Here is a 12,575-nt window from a genome sequence, read left to right as displayed (position 1 = left end):
TTAAAGCCTCATTTAACTTAACTCTAAAAATATCTAAAAAACTTTTAACAGAAACAAATTGTAATTAAGATTGTTGTTGACCTAGCTTCTCCCTGCAAAGGCACCAGAATAATAAACTTACATTTACACGGTATCTTTCAGTCCAAAGGATTCCATCCAACAAGTCTGATCATACACACACTTACACAGAAGAGCGTTATTAACATACACAAGTAATCCTAAGTAAACCAATCTACTCAATTTCATTACCACCAACTACTGAGCTTGATCCACTCAGCTGTACGGGCTCTTTTTATCTACCTTATCCATCCATCAACAAATTGTCCCTCTAACATCAGCAATGCTTTGGCAACAACTTCAGTCTTAATCCTTATGTTCTGCCTAAAAAAACCCAACCTTCCTCCAGCTTCGTTCAACCTCTTCTCAAACCTCTGTCACCAAGGTCATCAACCAACCCCCAGAGAAAAACTCCAGCAAGGGCTCAGTCTGGCTTACCTGTCAGAGTACTTGTTCTTAAGCAGTTACCTGGGGCGTGTTGGGAGTGTACTGGTTTTTAAGAGACAAAACAACATTTTCCATCTTATTCTGCACACAGAAAACCTAGAGGAAACCTAAAACTGTCTTCTACAATTTCAAAACACCCCTTTTTTGCACCATCAAGTACTTAAACCAAAGGTCAGTCTCACCAACCGGCCCTGCCCCAGAGAAGCTTTCACGTGTGTGTGGTACTCCTGCAAGATCACTGATTTAATCATTATCGCGCAAGGGAGGGTTATTCTGAATCACTTGTTTTTACCTTACGGTTACCGAAATAGGTATCGTTTAAACAGTTGGCTGTCAGGTATCCACAAAGCATGGCAGAGGGAAATCCACCTCCTCCTCTGCAATTGGCATGGCTGTTGGAAAACATTCCCTGATGATATCAGTCTGCACAACAGGTTTTTTTCTGAATACTTGCTTCAAGTAAAATGAAGTGCAAGAAACCAGTGTAATAATTCCAGGCAAGCATTCCTCAAGAAGACTGCCGCTACACCTTGAACCTGCCTCTTCCCTGGCTGAGCTGTCTCCCAGACTGAATAGATGAGGGAGCAACACACCTTAGGAAAGGTCATTCATACACCTCAGCCTCTTCCAGAAAACATGCCACTCATGGCAGTAGTCACAGAATCACAGAATAGCAGGGGTTGGAAGGGACCTTTGGAGATCATCTAGTCCAACCCCCCCTGCCAAAGCAGGTTCACCTAGAGCAGGCTGGACAGGTGGGTTTTGAATGTCTCCAGAGAAGGAGACTCCACCACCTCTCTGGGCAGCCTGTTCCAGTGCTCTGCCACCTTCAAAGTAAAGAAGTTTTTCCTTATGTTAAGATGGAATTTCCTGTGTTCCAGCTTGTGCCCGTTGCCCGTTGCCCCTTTACTTGGCTAAGCCAGGTCTCTCAGCCTTTCCTCATAAGAGAGATGCTCCATTCCCTTGATCATCTTTGTAACCCTCATCAAGAGTTGCACTACACACAGATTAGCCAGATCACAAGAGACAGGTGTTATGAGCCCAGGGCACCTTATGGGGGGACAGGAAGGAAGCAGTAGTACTTACATCATTGCTACCTGATGGCAGTAAGCTTCTTTAGATGATCAAACAAAATGCTGCAGAAACTGTCAACAAACAAGAAGCTGGCACCTCTGTGCCCTCTACACCACCTCAGGATGCTCATTGTTTTCAAAAGGGAAAATGAACAAATGGATAAACCAGAACTGCTTACTAAAAAAATCTATGGTAGTCGATCCTTGCACATCCACCATCCCTGCATTGACTCAATCGGAGCCCATCTGATGACCCTGTTCTGATTCATGCATTTATAAAAGCATAAAACCCAACTGTCTTGGTACTGGAAACCACTTGGCCAAAATATGAACATTCCGGTTTGAGAAAAACCAAGTCAAGGATGGTTGGCCCAGTATCTGACCTAGTTTCTTTTGTAACCTTCAGCTAAAACTAGAATGAAACATAGACATGAAAAAGGGCTGTTAGATCTTGTACTCCATCTCCTTCAAAATGCAGAATTGCCTCCTCCAGTATATTCCCTAGTGACTTGCCTACTCTTATTTTACACAGCTGAAGAGGGGTGGGGGGCTCTCACTACACCTGGACTAATACAGGCTCCAATACATTAAGTTTTTGACCAGAATTCATCTTAAACTTTTATTTCCTTGATTTCTCCATTTATTCCTAGGTATTCTCCCACATAATGCACCAAAAAAAAAAAATCAGATTCCTTTGACTACAATACACTTCAAATATCTACACGTAGTTAACCTATCTCCCCAGATTCAGTGCCATCCTAGAAACATGTACATTTTTTAATATTTCCCCTCATCTAGTTCCTCCAGACCCTCAAGTATTTTGTTACTCCTGTCTAACCTTCGTTCAAATTGTAAATATCTTTCTGTTGATACAGTATTCAGAGTTTTCAGACACGTTCATGACAGACTCTTATAAAACAGGAATCCCACCTCTTTGTTCGAGGACCTTTTTCTTGCCAGCTCAACCACAAACCATGCTGTTCTGTAATCAAGTCACACTGCAGACTCATGTATTAATTCCTGCTGGGTCTTAATTCTAGATCCCTTCCAGCATTGCTACTACCCATCAGTACGTTCCTGATTTGAGACCCCTGTGAACTTGCCTTTTCCCCAGATTTGTTCCCTTCACTCTACTATCCTGTAGGAATTCTTCTTAAGTTCTGTTTACTCAAAAGCAAAGATGTTAGTATCAAAGGTTACAGGTTTTGCTTGAGGCCTCTGTTCAACAAAGCATTTAATTACATGCCCAACTTTAGCCACATGCTTAAATCCAGTTGATCTAAGCAAGCAGAGATGAGCTTAAGCACACATAAAATAAAATAACATAAAAAAGTTAGGCATGCAAGTTGGTGCTTTGCTGAACCAAATCCTCAGTTTTTCTAATCACTTGGATGGTTTATTTTACATATTTGGCAAGAATTGACAGCTCAATGCTTTTATGTTACAGGATTTAAAAATGAAGCTTCAAGAGCTTCCAAAACTGACATCATGCTTTTGTTCCTTTCTTAAAATAAGAATACGAAATAAATACCTAAGTAAATATGCAACAGTACAGTAATGATTAAGTCTATAGGATTTAAACAGGCAGTAAGTAACTCTACATTCTCATTACTGAAGTTCCCTCTTGGGAAAAAAAAAAAAAAAAACACTGAAAATTTGAAAAAGCACATGTATCTCAGCAAGATATGCAGCACGTTCCCCGTTAGCTCATTAGCCACTACCACCATTGCACAGTTAAACAGAGAGAACAAAGCCGTCCATTTCTTAATTCGTGTCTACCAAACGCCTTTAAATGCAATGGACTTAACTCACTGCTCCATGAAAGATGGATTTTTAGGGGGGAGAAGTGGGAAGAAGGCACTAGTCTTTGGTTTTGGTCATGGGTTGACTATTTACATGAGTCGCCAACCCACATGACAGAAGATGTAAGATTTTACATTCATGGTCAGTAACAAATACAGTTGGCATAACAGGAATTTGTGGAGAGTATTTAAAATCACTTCCAAATGTCTTCCATTGTTTACAAACAGAATACTTCACGATCTTTCTTTCCCTCTTTTTTCTTGTTTGTACTTTTTGTTTTCTTTGCCTTCCGTCATTCTGCTGCCTGGTAAACACAGGCAGAGGCTAAGCGGGGACTGCAATTAGGCAGCCACACCAAGCTTAATCTGCGGACTACCTAATTGTAAGACTTGAGGTTTGGGAGAAATGCCATCTGAGAAAGAAACAGAGAAGAAAAATTGGAAAATGACTACTTCCTCTCAATCCATAAAGCCTTCCAAAATTCAATTAACATGTTCTAAACTAAACCATCCACACATGCTACGGGATTAAAATGTGTGATTTCAAATATAGACAAGAAAGTAGGTGCTCATTGATATTTATCAGAATTATAATATTCTCTGACCATTCCACTTAGGCATTTCTTATTGAAGTGGCATCTGTTGTAACACTTTTGTACCTTGAGATGATCCAGAAAAATACCTATAGGCAATATAAATAAATTGTAGATGACTGCGGATTGGATCTGTTAAATAACGCTGTGAACCCCAAAGTCAGAGAACGCCATTCCCGCGTGTAGCACAAATACTGTTGTTTAATAATGCATACATGATTAAGTTCGCTGTCTTCCCACAGCAATTTTTTCTTGTGATTTTATAGTTTCCCGGATGGAAATAATACCTTCACTGTTGCCGATTCACTGCTGCAAACAGGAACACTACCAGTGTCTTTACTTACAGTGTGCCGGCTGTAAACACCGCTGGAGAGCAAAAGACTGGTAGTTAGAACTCTCTGAACAACTTTTTGCTACTTTCTCCTGTATTGGAAGGAAAGGTGGCAAAGAACAAAAGCTCCTCTGCTACATTGTACATCCAGCTACTCATCTGTGCCTGCTTACCTGCCTTCCCTACTGCAGTTCAGCATCTCCAGCAGCCTTGGAAGCAGGAACACCTGCTGGAAGGCTGAAAGCCACCCAGTAAGCACCGATACCGGGTTACAGCCACAGCTTGCACTAATGGATTTTTTCAGATAGATGGCAGTGCGCAAAGTGCATCCGAGATTGGTCCAGGGTCGAGATGCCATTTCAATGCTTCAGACACTTTAACTAAGGGAATTACTGCATTATCAAAAGCACTTTTAGAAAGATCACGGCTTTAGGACCCGATCCGGCTGCATCGTGTTAGCTCCAGCTCTTTTGATGGGGTGAACTGGGTGCCAAGAACGTAAACATGGCAAAGCAGCCCTTAGGATTTTACTTCCCAATTCCTCAAAGCCGCAAAGGATTTTTCTTTTAATACACTCTACCAAACACAGTTTTAAAACACAAAGCTAAAGGATGACTAATGAGACAAAGTCCAGAAAGATATTGCATACTGCATACAGGAGACGATAAATCTGATTTTCAAGCATCTGTAATACCATAGATTTAGAAATAGTCCAGCAATAAGAACAGGGTATTTCAAATCACTCTTATAGGCAAAAATTATACAGCTACTACTTAACTTTGTGCCCTTTTCATTCTAACAGACATTGTTGTCAAGCTAGGAGAGCAGAGTGAAATTTTAACCATTTAACTGCACCTACCCCAGCAAATCCCTTTCTCACAAGAGGAAGATATTAACAAAGCAGCTGGAGCAAACAGGAGCAAATCTCACTGCACAATTACTAGTTCTGTACCTACTACTTGTGGGTTTCGACGTACAGCTATCATGATGTGGAAGCATCCACCATCGTTTTGTTTTCTGCTCGCAGTAGGGGGTTGCTAGGAAACAAAATACTATTGTCTGATTTCATGATCTATTGCCTGGTTTGCCTGGCAATAGAGTCTCCTAAATCTATTACCAGATTATTTTCTATTTCAGAGAGAGATTAAGATTAACATTAAAACACATGCACAGAGAGAAGCAGTAAAAAAAATGCCTCAAAATTCAGGGGAAAGGATGTATATAGTCCAGGTGGAGGAAGACAAACTATCCTGAGAAAAAAAATGAACTTAAGCAGTCTGGCGATATTTATATACGCATGCACTCACACGTGTATCAGCGTTCCTCGACTGTATCTATAGTTCTGCCGACTTGTCAAAGACTCTCTTGCTTCTGAGGATACAAAACGTTCTCATACTACTCAAGAGCTACTGTACGCTGCAAGTTCTGTAAATACCACATGCTGCAGAACGCCTGGTGCAGGCGAGCACACACGCCGGAGTCTTTTTTGTTCTTGGAATTCAGCTCAGGGTTGTTTCAGTGCCTTCATTTCTTTATCCAACCATTTTATGGGGTTTTTTTGCACATTTGGACAGATAGAAGAGTCAGAGAGAATTCCTCACTCTCCTCCTCCTCCACCCCTCCCCCCTTCGGTTGTAACATGAATAAATAAATAAATAGATTGATAAATAAATAAATAAAAGGATCAGGAAAAGAGATCTAAAACCAAAAGCCACAATAGCAAATTTCACATATTTTTACAGTGGCAAGTCTTCATAACATGAGAGATTAAAAGATTATTAAATCCAGACAAACGTGGTTGCCTATCAAGATATCCCCAAAACACAACAGGAGACCTCAACACCAAAAAAACAATCATGCTTAAAAGCTGAGAGTCAGATGAAGAGACTTCAGCACAAAGCCATAGAGAAAAAGGTTTTAAATAAAACCGGCAGAGTAGTTATTACTCTTTTATGTATATCTACAATTTCACACCATGCACAACACGCACTATTTCAAAGTCCTTTCAACTTATTTATTAACATCTGTGCATTTTATCATTCCATTTTAAATTTGAGGGGGAAAAAAATGAATGAGGTACATTGCAAAAGACATCAAAGCTTTTGACATATTACAGCAGAACTTCCAGTGATAAAAAAAAGTAATAACACACAACATAGAAAATACACAATTCACAGGCAGAATCTGAGAGCTTCTTGTCTCTCCTGCCCAGAGATGGATTTATTCAGCCTCTAACCTTCCTTTCAGAAACCAGGAGCCCTCACCAAATACACATTTAGAATTCAAGAACAAGAGAGTAAAACGCAAGAGAGCTTTTTCCACCCCAGACAACTGCAAGCTACTTCTAGCGATTAGATCAAAGCAACCGGAGATGGACACGACCCACAACCAATCCCGCTCCTCGCCAGGGTAGGATACAGCTATTCCCCAGCTGGTAACCCACTACAATAACACTGCTGGTCACAAAAGGGTGCCCAGCCGTTCCCCTGTCCCCTCACCGGTCGCACACCGACATCCTGTCACCTAGAGCTTGGCTGAAATCTGTTTCAAAGCTCGAGGAGGGGGAGAGGAAGAGGAGGAGAGGGATGGGACAGTCACCTCTCGAGCTGCCACCAAACACTGTTCTGCAAACTGCAGGGGGGCTGCCGGGGTCCTCGAAAGCCGCAGCTCCCTAACACTCTCGGGGGGGGGGAGGGGGGAAGAGCGGGATTTCCAAGCGGGGAAGGGACCCCGGCGTCCCACCCCGGCTGCGCTGCCCGCCGGCCCACGCGTGTCCCCCGCGGGGGACGCTGCCCGGGGCGCGGCGGGGCTCTCCCCGGCGTGGACGCGGGAGGGGGGAAGCAGCGGGAGCCCCGTCCTCCCCGCCGCTGCGGCAGCAACTGCAATTAAAAAAAAAAAAAACAGAAGAAAATAAAAATAAATAAATAAATAGCCCGCTAGCGGGAACGGGGAAATAAAAACCTACCCTAAACAGGCGGACCCCAAACAACAACAAAAACCGGGCGCCCAGGAGAGCAAACTTTCTGACTCACCGGGGAGAACCGGTGCCCGGCGAGGGGTGTGGGGGGAGGGGGGCGGCGGGGGCGACGCACAGCCCCGCGGCGCCGGGGGAGCGGAGCCGGGCGAGGCGGTCGCCGCCGGCGGGGCTGCGGCGGGGCCGGGGCAGCGCGTCTCTCCCTGCTCCCTTCGCCTTCCTTCCCTCCTCTCCCTCCCCGCCTCGTCCCTCCCCGGCCTCCCCCCCGTCTCCCCGCCGGGAGCCGCCGCGGGACCGCTGCACCTACCGGCTGCCGGTGCGGGGCCGCGGAGCAGCGGGAGCCGCGGCCGCCGCCGCCCCCCCGTTCGGCGGCTGCCGGGTCCGGCGGCGCTGCAGCAGGCGGAGGACGCCCCGCGGCGGCGGGGAGAGCGGCGGGGGAGGCGGCGGCTGCCGATGCTGGGGCGGCGCGGTGCCTGGGTCGGTGTGTGTCTGTCTGAGGGTGTGTGCGTGTGCCGGGGTGTGTGTGTGTGTGTGCGCGCCGGGGAGGGATGCTGCAAGGGACCGAGGGAAAATTCTCCCCTCCTCGCAAAACCGCCGACAAATGGCAAGGCAGGTGTGCAGCGGAGGCAAGGCTCCCGGAGGAGGAGGAGGAGGAGGAAGGGGGAGAGGGGCGGTGAGGAAGGCGGAGAGCGCACAGCCCGGCGGGCGGGACTGGGGAGGCGTGGGGGGGAGGGGGGAGGAAGGACGCCCTACAAGCCGGGAATGCCCCAGGCACCCCCGGTAGAGCATCATGCAGCAAGTTTTCCCTGAGGCCTGCCCTGAAAAGTGATTCCCAGCGCTCTGGGCAGGTTTGGGAGCAACACCCCATCCGATGGGATCAGCGCTTCCTCTGGAAATCCTCCTGTGAGAAGCAGTTGTATAGAATCACAGACTCGCCTAGGTTGGAAGGGACCTTTCAGGTCATCGAGTCCAACCATCAACCTAACACTGACAAAACCACCACTAAACCATGTCACTAAGCACCACGTCTACCCGTCTTTTAAATACCTTCAGGGGTGGTGATTCCATCACTTCCCTGGGCAGCCTGTTCCAGTGTTTGATGACCCTTTCGGTGTAGAAATTTTTCCTAATATCCAATCTACAGAGGCATGTCTTATTTGCAAAGGCTCGCACCTCCCAGTTAGCTGTGGGTCAAAACCAGCACCCCTCAGGGGGAAACACTTGCTACAGGGTCTGGTTATTTTTTTGCTTATTCATCTCCCAGGCAGGAGACAACCCTCAAGCGTGGGGAGAGGACCTGACCTCACCTTTCTTTCACCAAGCCACAGGGCAGGTGGCCAAGGACAGCTCTTCCCAGGACAAGGCGCTGGGCCCAGAGGGGCTGGCGGCAACAAGTGCTTCCCCAAAGCCAAGCACTGCTCCTAGAGATGCCGCTGAGCTCCTCGTCTGACCAGAGAGTTAACGAAGGCTTTTGTGGCTGCATCTCGTCTCCCGCTAATCTGAACTCTTCCTGCTATTTGAGTGGGAAAAGCCCATTCTTCTCCTGGCCTGAATTACCCTGCAGGGCTGCTGTAAGCGGTACCTTTCCTCTGTGGAGATGGTTGTGATTTAGTGCCGGAGAAAGCCTTTGTATGCCCATTTATAATACGTTTCAGCACACTTCTAGGTGACGATTAGTTGGTAAGTGAAAAGTGGCTGTGGCTGAAAGGTGGAAACCAACATCAGATATTAAATATTGCACGCGGCAGCTATGATTTCTAGTGGTAGGAAGAAAATCTAATAGAAAAATCTCCTGCCTCTCTTTTTCCACGGTTCTGCTTTCACCAGAGCGGTACTGAAATACATCCACAGGTATTGGGCTAATTATATATGCTCACCAGCCCATCGGTCTGGGTTTACCAGCAAGCACACTTATGCAACAGAAGCAATTTCCACGCCACTGGGCTCATCTGATTTAAACAATGCTGGCTTGTGTTGCCTCTGTGTGTAGCTTTTTTCCCTTGGCTGGCAGGGTTAGTGTCACAGCTTCAGTTTGAGAAGTGACAACAAATAATACTGACATAAATTATACCAAGCAATACAAGGACACACACGTGGAGGACAAAACTCAGAAATTAATGCACTGGTTTAGGTAAGCGTTAAGTACCTCTGCTGAGGAGCAGGAGCCACTCTTGGCCCAGCTGTGCAGGTGTGGATTACTTATTGCCTGACTGGTTCTTGCTCTGCTTTTTAGTGGCGATACAGATAGCTGAATAAAGGAAAAGTTGCTGGAGGCATTTCTGTTAAATGCAGCCCTGATGAAAGTAAGACTTAATTATAACTTCAGCATCTTCTTCTGTATTATTTACAGCAAAACAGATCTTTTCCGTCTTTTAAAGCATTAAGCCTGTTCATTCTTAAGCAAGCACCTTTTAAAAAGCACGCAGAAAACTTGCGGAGAATTTCATGCACAACTCATACATACTTCACCTGTAGTGTAAATTAGCTCGCGAAATCAAGGACTAGTTAAAAAATCACACAAACTCTAGCGTCCGAATGTATTTGCTATGTTTGTTGCCTTTATCTGTGTTGAATTTGCTTCTTTATCTCTTTCTCCTAACACTGAATGCAATTGTTCTTAGAACACCACATACAACACCACAACACAGTTAAACACGCTCCTCTTGACTGTTGCGTAAGCCTTGGTTGATATAAAACAGAGGTAAAGAAAATATCTCTGCCAATGTTGGTCTTGTTTAACTCAACTGGCTGAAGCGTGAACACACTTGATAAGGCTATTTCGTTATGGCAATTTAGGGTTGTCCCCTCCTCCCCTCCCACACAACTGCCTGGATAACTGCGTGCACACAAACACGTATCCACAAACCTGCAGAAGAAGGTGTTACCGTCTTTGCGTGATTTTCACTAACACTTTCAGCATTTATTTGCTATTTGTAGGTCGGTACGGTACCAGGTTCCAGCCAAGACCTCACTTTGTTAAATTCTGAATAGGTCTTGGAAAGTTGCTGGCTTGACCCTGAAGACTTTACAGTCTAATTTTTTAATAACTGAAGGATTATTTTTTTTTAATTTAAAAAAGAACTCATTTTAGCTGTCGCATAAGCATGCATTATATCCCGAGACTTCAATCAGAGCTGCACAGACATATCTGAGACCACAATTAGGCCCTCTGGACCTTTTAAAGCTTCAAAAATAGTCATGTGTAATTCCTTCTTCTGTGGATCCTGCAAGCTTTAAGAGAATTTTTGAAAGCTGTAAATTCCTATTTATCCACTAAGAGGCTCACAGGCAATCTTCCCCTAATGGTAATAGAACTGTAAAGCCGAAACATTAATATACACAATATGATACATTACGCAGGGATAGACTCGTCGGAGCCAACGAGAGGGCACGGCGGCCGTGCCGCTACAGAGCCAGAGCCAAGCAGGTTCACTCCGCTTACTTGGCTTCCTGCACATGGGTTTCACTATCTGATTTATATTAGCACTGTACGCTTCTCTCTTAAAAAAAAAAAGCAAAAACCATCTGACCTTTGAATCCCTCATCTGCATTGGCTGGCAGATGGTATTGGCGAATCGGAGGGCACAGTTTGGTCTAAATACGAGACAGCTATTCTTCAATAACTGTGCTGTTAATATGCAAATCTCAGTCCTCCGTCAACTATAATCTCCCGCCTCTGATTGGCTTCAGTGACGAAAAAAATTCAGGTTGTTTGTTAGCAGGCAAAATGCGCTCTTCAGGTTTCCCCTTCAGATGAAGCGTTAGAAAGCCTCAAGAACATACATGCTAGAGACAAACAACAACAAAGCAAGACAAAAAGAGGCAAAGAAAATGGGATTAGAAACATGATAATAGGGGAAAATGTGCATTTAAACATTCTCCTGATTCCCTTTCTTCTTCCTGTCTTTCTCTCAGGAGTTTTGCCAGTGACTGCAGATGGGCCATTTTTGTTCATTTCTTTCTCAACCTTTGCCTTCTACATACATATGAAGGTGTGCTTGAGTTCACAGCAGAAGGCTTGAATTTGTACTGAGAATTTAATTTCTGTACTGGAAGACAAGCATGTGTCCGTCTTCATGGGTCAGCTTTGCTGGCCTGCAAATAGAATGCTAGGAAGAAATGCTAAGAAGCCCCCGTCCCAGGCTGGATGGGGCTCTGAGCAACCTCATCTAGTGGGAGATGTCCCTGCCCATGGCAGGGAGGTTGGAATTAGATGATCTTTAAGGTCCCTTCCAACCCTAACAATTCTATGACTCTATATCAGTATGTATTGATAAATATCTTGATATTAGAAAGGTGGATGGAGAAATTGAGCACAAAGACATCTATGACTCAATGCTTTAAAAGCCATTGCAGAAAACAATCACTAATATCAGCACCAATATTGGTGTATTCTTCACAGAAGGCGAGACTTGGGTAACCACTGAACTTTAGCGGCACACTTTCTGCAAGACATGAGCTGATGGGAATGCTCTTGCCAACTCAACTGTTGAGAAAAACATTTAATTTTCCATCAGAGTCCAACATGGCTTAAAAGAGTAAGATTTGTTTTCTGTTACATAGTATAAAAATTAAATAGTTCTATGAACTCTGGTAGTGGAAATTCCGAGGAATCTTTGCAGAGCTGGGTTGGGCTCGGGGGTCTCTAAAGCGGATATGCAGCCACGCTGTTCCTCCCTCTTTGGCTTTATTTTGTAAATTTTACTTCATTCTTGCAATTCGCTTTTTCCTGAAACAGCACCTGACAAGCTGCATTGTTTTCACTCCTGTACAGATGCGGCCAGCTCTCCTGATTCCTTCTTTGAAGTGGCAGATGAGATCAAGCTAGTAATTTCTTAGATCTATCTGTCTGGGCTGAAATCATGGTCCCAGTGAAATCAATATGAACTTTATCATCAATTTTGTCACAGACATGATTTTGCTTCTCAGAATTGGCAGCGGAGAGCAGAGAGGGACTGGACAATGACTCTAATTTCCAGATGAGCTGAAGAAAGCGAGTTGCTGTTAGCGTACAGTGAGTGACCCTTCTCTTTCCTCAGGCTTTTCACCAAGGGGGAGATAGGTTATTTTGGGCGGGTGGACAAACCCTCTGATTAAAAAGTAACAGAGTTCTGAGAAATAAGGTAATTTTGCCTGTTTCCCACATAGTATATAAGGCAGCTCCTTGTACAAATTATTAAACAAAGAGTGAAGCATATGCACCTGCAAAGAACCTGCATTAAGACCATGGTAGGGTTACCTGACTGCAAATCCATGGGCGCCTTGGAAGGATGGAGGGCTTCACACAGGGCTTTTGAT

The 12,575-nt window shown here is 44.8% G+C and overlaps 1 protein-coding gene across 4 annotated transcripts in view; it reads right to left on the bottom strand.

Moving 5' to 3' along the window:
- The window catches only part of ENOX1 (ecto-NOX disulfide-thiol exchanger 1), a 380,407-nt gene extending 372,543 nt beyond the window's left edge, over positions 1–7,864 (bottom strand). For 2 of the 4 annotated variants that reach the window (XM_054206709.1, XM_054206718.1), the window contains exon 1: positions 7,585–7,864. The gene's annotated coding sequence lies outside the window, so the exon portion shown is untranslated. The remainder of the gene's footprint in view (positions 1–7,584) is intronic. The other 2 variants (XM_054206658.1, XM_054206650.1) reach the window with 1 other exon arrangement.
- Positions 7,865–12,575: the final 4,711 nt, after the last annotated feature.

Source organism: Rissa tridactyla, chromosome 1 (genome assembly GCF_028500815.1).
Source record: "Rissa tridactyla isolate bRisTri1 chromosome 1, bRisTri1.patW.cur.20221130, whole genome shotgun sequence".
In the NCBI taxonomy this organism is placed as follows: Eukaryota; Metazoa; Chordata; class Aves; order Charadriiformes; family Laridae; genus Rissa; species Rissa tridactyla.
This window is presented reverse-complemented; position numbering and strand designations above follow the sequence as displayed.